Source organism: Parasteatoda tepidariorum, chromosome 5, assembly GCF_043381705.1.
Source record: "Parasteatoda tepidariorum isolate YZ-2023 chromosome 5, CAS_Ptep_4.0, whole genome shotgun sequence".
Taxonomy (NCBI): domain Eukaryota; kingdom Metazoa; phylum Arthropoda; class Arachnida; order Araneae; family Theridiidae; genus Parasteatoda; species Parasteatoda tepidariorum.
Genome location: NC_092208.1, coordinates 5,740,248 through 5,751,642, shown reverse-complemented (window position 1 = coordinate 5,751,642; position 11,395 = coordinate 5,740,248).

Below are 11,395 nucleotides of genomic sequence, written 5' to 3'. Positions count from 1 at the left end.
GTCATGGATTGATTCGAGGAACATTCCAGTGACTTTCAAGTCATATCTTGGCCCCCAAATTCACCTGACCTTAATCCAATAGAGCATTTGTGGTCCTACTTGGAAAACCAAATTCATACTGCCACGCTACCCCCTCGCAATGTGAGGGAATTGCAGGACCAGTTGGTGAGCGCTTAGTACCAGATACCTCAGACTCTATCAGCACCTTGTGGAATCAATGCCACCGCGGTGCTAGCAGTTTTGAGGGCTGAAGGTCGTCCTACGTGTTATTATCAGGGTGGCTATAATGCAATGTCTCTTCGGTGTATATTTCACACATTTCCTAGGCATTCTATAGAATGCCAAATGAGAAACCGGCAAAGTATAAAATGCATTCATCAAAATGTCATTCAAAAATGACAATTAGGTTATTTTCTTATTTCTTATATGAAAATTTTGTTCCCCTTAATAAGACAGGCATAAATTATGTCTTGCACAACTTTTTACTTTCCTTTACACACTTTGAATAAATGTTTTCTTATGGAACTCTCAGTTTTCTTTTTTCAGAATGACATTTTTATTTTTTAGAAATGCATGTTACTCTGAATGACCGAAATCTGGAGAATGTCGACTTTTATCGGTGAATGTCAACAATCACACAGTCGCTTTGGTGATTGTCTGAAATATTTTTTGCATCCGATTTGATATTAATTTATTCGCTGATATAGTTACATTTAATCAATATTTCAACACTCACTGACGATAGATTAGAAGAAACATCAGTGTAGGGTAAACCGGACAAATGCATGCCGGGCAATGGCACTTGACCTTAAAAAAACATCAGTGTCTAGTATACCAGGCAAATGTATACCAGGCAGTGGCAATTAACTAGAACTAGTATGACTAGACCTTTGGTTAATGTCCGAAATCTATACTTAGTCTAGTTAAGTGCCACAACCCGGTAATACATTTGCCCTGTATATCCTACTCTGATGTTTTTTAAGGTCAAGTGTCACTGCCTGGTATACATTTGCCCGGTATACAAGACACTGATGCTTTTTTAAGGTCAAGTGCCACTGCCCGGTATACCCTACACTGAAGTTTTTTTAAGGTTCCGTGCCATTGCCCGATATATATTAGCCTGATACTCCAAACACTGATGTTTCTTCTAATCTATCGTCAGTAAGTATTAAAATATCGAATAAATGTAATTATATCCACGAATAAATTAATATCAAATCGGATGTAATAAATATTTCGGACATTCACCAAAGCGACTATGTGATTGTCAACATTCACCGGTGAAAGTCAACAACCACCGATTTCGGTTATTCACAGTAACATGCACATCATTAATATAACATAATGACCACATCAGTATGTTTTTTTTCTTCATATTTTGCCTAAATAACATTTGTCATTCTATAGAATGCCTAGGGAGAGTATGTAATACCTCTCACCTTTAATACTTTGCTGAAAACATCCGGCATTGTATAGAATGCCTACGCATTCTATTCAATACCGGCGTTTCATACTTTGTTCGGTAACATATATAAGAAAACAAAAATAATCTTAGTAGCAGTATTTGGTGGTAAATGTAGCTGTAATCGTATTTTAAGAATATGCTCTGTGACATTTTATGGCGAATTTGCGAATGTAAGTTTCAGAATGTATCGAAAGATGAGGATGGTATTTGCTAATCATTTTTATCCAAAGAAAGCCTTGTAACCTAAATATCTAGCAGAATGAAGCGATTTTTTAAACAATGAATCTTACAATATGCAACATATTATTTCAATATCTTATTCTTAAACATAACATATTTCAATGTTTTTAAAATACCACTAAACATTCAGCAATTCCTTGAGTTATAGAAAAAAGAAATATCGTAAATTATAGAAAACCTTGTGAATGCGCATTAGAATTAATATACAATATACATTTTATTTTTCAAGCACTTTTTTTTCTTCAAACTTTCTTGCCTAGAGCACTCGATTAAAGCTGTAAAAATGATCATCCCTAAAATTTTGTATATAGCTATAATAAGTTATGTTAATTTGATTTTAGTATGAAATCCTCGAATAAGTATAACAAAAACAATATAATCTAAATAATATCAGATAAAAAGTTCATGTATTTAAATTCTAAAAACTTAGAAAATCATAAATAATTTATAAATCGATTCAAGTTTTCTTTTCAAAGGAGATTAAAATAAAAAAAATTTTGCTTTTTGGACAGAAATTAGCTTAAAAATTGTCTATATCCTAGAAACTTTGAGATATTTTCTATTAACTTTCGATTAACTTTGAGATATTTCTATTAAACCTCTCCCAGCAATCACAGAGCATTATTTAATTTTTTTTTACAGTCAGAAATTGGTTGCTTAGCAACCTAGTGAAATTAAGTCTTCTTTTTTTGAATTAGTCAATGGGTTACCTTAAAATATTAATTTGCGCTGGCGACTTTTTTTGGCGGTTTTCTGGACTATCGCCAAATATATAAGCCTTTATTGTGACCCAATTTAAGACCCAATTTTTTCAAAATTTTGTCCTAATTCAAGTGTCTGGATTCCAAATTTGTAAAAAAAAATACATGTTTATTCAGAGAAAGTACGTTTTTGTGTCTGATTTCGTAACTTAATTAATAGTTAGCACTAATTAATTAGCATATTTGAGGTCACCCCCCGGAACCATTAAGATTGACACTTAGTTCGTGAAAATCCGATCATTAGAACGAAAGTTATTCAGGGTGATATCTTTTTTTTTGCGGACTGTACATATCCTTGGTTTTTAAAATGAATTAAGACACTATTTTGTCCATAAAAAGAGAGGTAGCGAGTAGTTTTTCATCTAAAGTGATCAATCAGGCAGTAAATGATTAACTAATAGACAATAGATATTTAAGGAGTCAAGAACATTTGAATTACCGCTCATTTTAAAAGAACTCCAAACATTGGCGTGCGAACGGGAAGTCATTTCCTCATATAGTCTTTCTAAATTTCTGTTTTCCAACCTGTAAAAGAATCAAAAACTATTTCAAAAAATACAAATTGTGATTTTTTTTTTGCATTAGAAATTAAAAGTAATTACTTTAAATCAATTTATATATTATTATTTAAAAGTATCTTCTGTCCAATAAGTCAGTCGGAGAAAGTGTTGAAGATCACAATAAATTTTAAAAAAAAAACATTTAGATAAAAGATTGAGTTCATCTTTAGTAATTTAAATTATGCAAAGCAATGTCATGACAATAAACTATTTCAATAATCTGAACGAGTAATTGTATCAAAGAATATGCATAGGAAAGAAGTCTAGCTTTCAATGACATAATGTAAACTAGTTCCCCAACGTTAGGTGCTTCTTGTGTATAAAGGAGAAAACAACATTTAGGGGCACAACAGCAGAGATTTTTGAAACGAGTTTGAAGCATCCACTCCTCCTAATCGATACTGGGAATATAGTTCATTCCACAGAAGTTGACACTTGGCTCCACCATCTCGGAAGTAGAGTTCATTTCAGCACGGGAGTAAGAAGAGAAACGTAGCTTTTTAATTTTGCACCCGATCGAAAAGGCAAGGGAACTACTGAATCAAGTATTGGTAGAAATTTCCTTCATGGGGGACTTTTTGGTGGAACTAACCCGCATTTGTGTTACATAAAGAGGGAAAACCACGAAAACCTCCCACGGTTAGCCTGACGGCAAGGGGACTCTAACCCATGATCCGTCTACCATTGAGGATATTTTACCACAGCACTGTGATCGGTGAAAGCCGGATGCGGAATTCTTATCGACCAGAAATCGCTGTGATTCCTACCCTGTTCATCTCAGTGAGTGAGTTCTATTCCCTGGAGAAAAAAAAATTCACCTGGTGCTCCAGAGCAAGTTTTTTTTCTTCCATTTTTGGGAGCAGTAGTTATTTTTTCAGGTTCTAAAGTAATTTCGTTCATTATCATTGGAGATCTAGTAAACAAAGGAATCATTGGAAATCTAATTACTAAGATTGAGTCCAAGAACGTGAAGATACGATCATTAGATATAAAGTTATTCAGGGTGTTCCATTTTTTTTCCTATTTTGTGCGCTGTACTTTATCACTTGGAGGATATAAAAAAGCATCAATCATTTAAATATTTCACGATTTCTTATCATTTCCTCAATTAAATATTCACTGTCAAGAAGAACATAAGAGTTTAAAGGGTAAAAGAATAAATTCATTAAAAGTACTTTAACAAATTATCTCATATAAAGATGATTTAACATTTCTTAATAACTTCTCATGCATAATTAAGTCAATTTTTTATTCAAAACCATTTTAAACATTTATGTGAATTATGCTGACCAGTACGGTATGTATGCTGCGAAAAGTAGTGAAGCAGTAACTATACTTTTAAAAAAAAGTAGTTATAGTTAACTACAATTGTGATAAAGTAGTTGTAATTTACTACAAGGAAAATATTGTTTTACCGACCACTGTGCACCCTTTTATTGAGAAGCCGGCTCATATTACTCAACGGAAAAGTCTTGTTTGCTTTTATAAATTGTCACAGTTATTGTCAACATTGCTTTGGACTAGTTTTTTTCACTTTCATCTATGAACTTTCAAAATTTAGGAGGAATTAATTCTTTCTGATTTACATTAATAATAATTTGATCTGATTGATAATCATCTAGAATTTCTAGAACTACAGATCTATTATCTTTTTAGAAATATAAAACTATTCTGTTGGTATTTTTTTCGGTCATTCTGCCAATATTTTTGTCAGTCAGTGAAAAGAGATAATTTATTTTTACATTTTCAATGTAAAATTTAACATTTACAATTCAACTCTTTAGCCTCAAACCTTTTTCTTAAAGGAGTTTCTTTTATTTGATTTTTTATTAAATATTTTAACTGAAACTGTTTTTTTTTATCATGCGTTTTAATAAATATCTGTAATAGTTATTATTCACATTTTATATTTTGATTAATTTATCTTTTTTTTTTCCATAAATGTGACATCTTATTAGTGTAGCGTATCAAGCTATAATAAGGAACTGTTCAGTTTTTTTTTTAAAAAACTTTTACTCAGAAACAACACAAACAATAACAAATATGAATTACCTGTAGCGGGATAGGGAAAAGATCGTAAGACAAAAAGAAAAACCTGGAAAAAGGATATAAGAAACTCAAATTCCAAACAAAAACTAATCTAAAGAAAACCAACAACTATGTCGTTCTAAAAATTGACTTCTAATTTTGTCGTCTGATTTTATTTTTTTAAATTTATCTCTTTATGTGTTTATTTTATTTTATTTATGCTGTTGCCAGCCCGTTATTCTTAAATATTTTTACTTTTATTTATGATTTTGCAAACCAATTATCTTTTTTATATTTGTAGACTTTTTAACTCCTCTCCCCTTGGAAGAACTTTTCCATAGAAAATAAAGGAAAAGTTATTTATGAACTTATTTGTGTATTTTTTTAAGCTTTAGGTTGAAACCAATGCATTATGTTATAATCAAAACATTTCCCTTTTAAAATTAAATTTTCTAATTGCCAAATTAAATGCGATATACAATTTTTACACTAGAAGCGATGCACAATAGTTAACTTTTAAAACTTAAAATTACTAAATTATTTTTAGACTCTTGCAGTAAACATTAATAGACAATTCACTTGTAACTCAATTTAGATATCAAACTAAACTATTCAAAATAAAATTATAATTAAATATTATAATTTAACTTCACATAAAATAAATACAATTAAATATACAAAAATATCACAGATATACAACAATATCTAAAGACTGAAGCTAACCAGATTTTTTTTTCTTTTAACTTGCTTATTTTTATCTTGGTATCTCACTAGTTTTAAATCCTAACAATATTCATAACATTTTTAAACATCACATAATTAAATCCAAACTCAATCTTATTAATATTTATATACATAAAAAAAAACATAATTGGGTATAATATAAAAAAAACACAACTACTTCCACTTAGTAGGAATAACATTTACCATGACGCAATGCTAAATTCTATGCCACTATCCACATAAATGCCACTATCCACATAAATCAATTATTAATCAAAAATCGAATATCAATTACTTTTCTTTATAATGCAATAAAACCTGGCGAGCAGCTATTTAAACGATCAAACACTTCGTTTGTTTATTTGTGGCTTGAAGTTAGGCTCGCAGAAAATGCCGTTCATGGGTTAAATTTAGTAGGAATAACACAACCTGTGACGTTGGCTATAGTATACCCAATTTAAGAACACTAGCACTTTTCTCTACAATCAAATTTGTTTAACACCTATGTTTCATTAAGTATAATCATTTTAAACAATTTCTCAAATTAAATTTTGGTTGGTTTTACTTCAATTATAAACTCATTTCTTTACGAGTTCATTTTTTTCCTTCAAATTAAATCATACATATGAGTAAGTAATTAAGACTAAACTGTATCAACATCAATAAGAAAAACCAACATTATTTACACTTATCTTGCCATCAGTTAACTTTTGTCTGATTAAAATCAAGAACTTAACGATACTCTACAGAGACCATCTGCATTCTTGTTTTTAGTGCCAGCTCTATGCACAATTTTAAAATTAAACGGTTTTAGTGCTAAAGCTCAACGCATAAGTCTGGCATTTGAACTAGCATTTGTTTTAAGCCAGGTTAGCGGGTGATGATCAGTCTGAATAGTAAACTTTTGTCCCTGTAATGTCGTAATTTTATGATGGCAAAAATTATACTGGCGCGTTCTTTTTCCGTAGTACAATATTTTTTTCAGACTCATTAAACTTTTTACTCAGATATATTATGGGGTGTTCATGGCCTTCATTATCTAGTTGTGTTAATACCACACCCATACCAATTTCCGAAGCGTCTGTTTGCAGCATAAATTCTTAATTTTTGTTTTAGTTTCTTAAAGGCTTCTTCGCATTCGATAGTCCAGATAATTTCTCCTTCCTTTGTTTTGTCTTTTAAAGTGTCTGCTAATGGTGCAACTAGAACAGAGAACATTGGTATATATCGACTGCTAGTCCCAAAAATGCTCTAATCTCAGTTTTGGTCTTAGGTACATGGAATTCGGCAACTGCTCGTGTTTTTATATCAGAGGGTTTTCTATAGTCTTGTCCGACAATATGTCCTAGATAAAGAACAAGATCTTGAGCAAAACGGCATTTTGAATGTTTCATTGTAAGTTCTGCTTCTTTGATACGCTGCAATACACAATTAAGATGTTCTAAATGAAGATCCCAGGTATCTGAGAAAATTGCTATATCATCAAGGTATGGTACTGCAAATTCTTCTAAACCCTTTAGTAGTCGTGCCATTAATTTGCTAAAAAAATAGGGGGTATTCTTCAACCCAAATGGAAGTCGTAATGGCCTATAATTTCCGAATCTGGTAACCAAAGTAGCTAATGTTTGAGCGTTTGGACTAAGCTTAATTTGCCAACATCCCTTGACGAAATCTACAAGACTGATAAATTTTGCCTTGGCTACCTCTTCAACTCAGTCTTCTATGATTTGGAAGCGGGAAATATTGTGTTACCGTTATTTCGTTGAGACGACGGTAATCAATGCAGGGCCTTGGATATTTATTTGGTGCTTCTACTAGGATCACAGGAGAAGTATAATCACTCTCATCTAAATCAATAATTTTTAAGTCCAACATCTTCTGCACTTCAGTTTTTAAAATTTCTGTTTGTCTGGGTGAAGTTCAGTTAGGCTTGGAAATAATTGGCTTATTTGTACTAAGTTGAATGTCATGCTCAATTAAGTCAGTTTTTCCTGAGTTATTTAAAAAACTTTTCGAATATCTTCTTAAAATATTCTTCAATTGGTTGATTTCATGCCCGTTAAGGTGGTTTTCTAGGTGACTGTCTTTAATCATTTCAGATATATCAAATTCATCTGGAGTAATATACGCTTGTGGAAAGTCAATATCTTGTTCTAAGGATGAAGAATCGTTTTCTGCACATCATAGAAAATTAATTATTTCAGCCGTTTATAATAATATGGTTTAAGCATATTTACATGATAAATTTGTGAACTCTCTCTTTTTCCAGGAATATTCACTGAATAATTAGTTTCAGACATTTTGCTTTCTATCTTCCCCCCCGGGCCAATCCATTGAGCAGACAATTTATTAGCTCCAGATGTTGCCAAAACAAGAACCAAATCTCCGGCACTAAACTCTTTCCAAATACTATTTTTATCGTAGTACGATTTCCTTTTTAACACCGCATCTTCCATCTTGTTAACTGCAATTTCTTGGCATCTTTTTAAACGGCTTATTGGGTGAAAACCGTATTCCGTTGCAGGAGATTCGTCTATTTCATTTTTGGTCCACTGTTCATACAACAAAGTTTCAGGAGTACGCAAAGTTTTTCCGTGTACTAACTCTGCTGGCGAAAATCCTGTATTTTCATGTGTTATAGTTCTCAAAGCCAAAAGGGCAAATGGTAAAAACTTCTCCCAGTCAGAACTAGACTCCAAACAAAGTACCCGTAGGATCTGTTTGATAGTTCTATGAAATCTTTCTACGGGATTAGACTGTGGGTGATGAACGGAACTTTTCCGAACCTTTATGCCAAATCGATCAAAAAACTCAGTTAGCATGCTCATAAGAAAAGTTCCTTGATCACATTGGACTTCTCGTGGGAAACCAGTTCTACAAAAAATATTAAGTAGTGTATCAGTCACCGACACAGATCCTATATCATTCACTGGGATTGCTTCTGGATATTTTGACGACATACAAATGGCTGTAATTAAGTATTTTTTTCCACTTGGCGTGGTGGGAAGAAGACCAACTGCATCAATGTTTACCTTTGAGAATATTTCCTGTATGACCGGTACAATTTTTAAAGGAGCCTTTTTTTATCATTTGGTTTCCCCGCTTTTTGACAACTATTGCAGGTTAGTACGAATTCTTCCATCTCTTTATAGCATTTTGGCCAAAAATAATATCGCGCCAATCTATCTTTGGATTTGGTTACGCCAAGGTATCCGGAAGTACTTTATGACGTAACTTTAAAATTCGGGTTCTAAATTTCTCAGGTATAATTATAAGTTTTTTTATTTCTCCTAATCGTCCTTCCTGGCATTTGAAAAGAAGTTTTCTTTCAACCAGATAGCGATGTTTACTTTTTTTGATTCTGAATATCTTCTTCCACAGTTTTAAAGACTGATTTTAACTCGGCACTTTCCTGTTGCGCTTTAACGAATTCATCATGATCTACCTGTATTAAAGAAAGTTCATCAGAATTGGCATTTTAAGTTGGTAATATCTCTTCCATTTCAGAACTGACTGCATCCGTTTCTGAAACTGGTTCATGATCTTTTCATCTAAAATAATTTCTTGATTTTTATTTTTTTGTTCGGAAGAGTTTTCGGTATCTTTCGAATTTTGTTGCTCATAGTCTTCATTTTCTGCTTTTAATCGAGTTTGCGATCTGTTATTATCTGCGTTTAACTCTGAAATTTGCATTGGCGTTATTTATAGATTTGGAAGTCTAGCCGCTGTTCTATTTCCAAGGAGATATCGACCTTTATCCAACTCACTTGTAACCACAGCCGCTTTGGTCACAATGTCGCCAAACTGCCCAGATATCGAAACTTTTGCTAATGGTAAACAAGTTGGGCCTTCATCTAATGGTTGTTGTACCCACCCAGTTTCGCCAGTAAACATATCTGGAGTCAAATATTTTCGGCATATGATATCAATAGTTGCACTTGAATCGCGAAGTACTGGCATTCTAAATCCATTTACTTTCGCCATAAGAGTGTACGGAGTTAGTAATTTGTCTTCTTCGTGTCCTTCTCCGATTCGATTAACTTGAGCGGGTGGCTTTTGGCACTTAAGATTTGGGCACTGAGGTCGAAAGTGATTAGTAGATCCACATTCGTAACATTTTAAAAGGTTACATCTATCAAATTGATCATAATTTGTTTGCTTGTACTCATATTTTCTTACATTTTCTTCATTTCGGCCACTCTTTGAAGTGTAGCATTTTCTTCTCGCCAATTGGATCACCGATTTTCAAAATTTACTTGCAAGTCAATTCGCTTCAGACTTCCATGTACATTCTCGTACTCGTCAAGTATTTCTGCCAGCTTTGTAGATGAAGTTATTTTCGACCAAGTGTTTATAAAATGATCACGCACTTCATTGGGAACTCTTCGTTTGGTTTAATTAGTAGCCATTAGATCCAGCAAGGTTTCGAAATCTTTTATTTCCAATCCTTGAACCCATTCATTAAAATAGTTCCTTAATTTAAAAACGAAATCTTTCCAACTATTATCGAACTTCTTTTGGTGCTGAATAAATTTGATCCTAAATTTTTCTGGACTTAGTTTAAACCTTTTCATTAAAATTTCTTTAACATGATCATAGTTGGAAGTTTGTTCTTCAGATTCTCTTGCTATTAATTTTGTTATGTCAGGTGAAAGAAAGGATAATAAATGAGTAACCCACTCTTCTTTTGGTATTTCTGCTCGTTTTGCTTGACGCTCAAGAATTACTAAATAAAGACTGATTTCATCTTCCTTAGGATCAAAATTCTGCCTTAACTTATGGATACCCAACTTATTCCACAGAGTAGTACCAATATTTTGATTTGAAGGGCCACTTAATTGGGCACTAAGCCTTAATTTCTCAAGTTCAAATTGGCGTTCTTCTTGTTTTTGCCGTTCTGGGCGTAGTTTTTCTTCCTCTTCTTTTTCTTCTGGGCGATTTCTTTCTTCTTCTTCTTCCTGGCGTTTTCCTTTTTCCTTTTCGATGTGATTTTCTTTAATTGCTTCTAACATTTCTTTAACTAGATCCACTTCGTAATTTTGAGAGTTTTTAATTAGATTTATCAACTCACATACTGTAACATTGTCAATAATAGTTTCGCCCAATTCCTTACATAATTCTACCAAATCACTCTTCGTTGTTCGTCCCAAGAAAGCCATAAGGAATAATACTTGAAACACAATTCCTTTAAAGCAAATGGTGAGTTAATCCCGACGATGCCACCAATTAAATATATCTGTAGCGTATCAAGCTACATTAAAGAACTGTTCAGTTTTTTTTTTTTTTAAAACTTTTACTCAGAAACACAAACAGTAACAAATATGAATTACCCGTAACGGGATAGTGAAGAGATCATAAAACAACAAGAAAAACCCGTAACGGGATATAAGGAACTCAAATTCCAAACAAAAACTAATCTAAAGAAAACCAACAACTATTCTAAAAATTGACTTCTAATTTTATCGTCCGATTTTATTTTTTTAAATTTATCTCTTTATGTGTTTATTTCATTTTATTTATGCTATTGCTAGCCCGTTATTTTTAAATATTTTTACTTTTATTTATGCTTTTGCAAAAAAATTATCTTTTTTATACAGGGTGTCTATAAAAGAACTCCG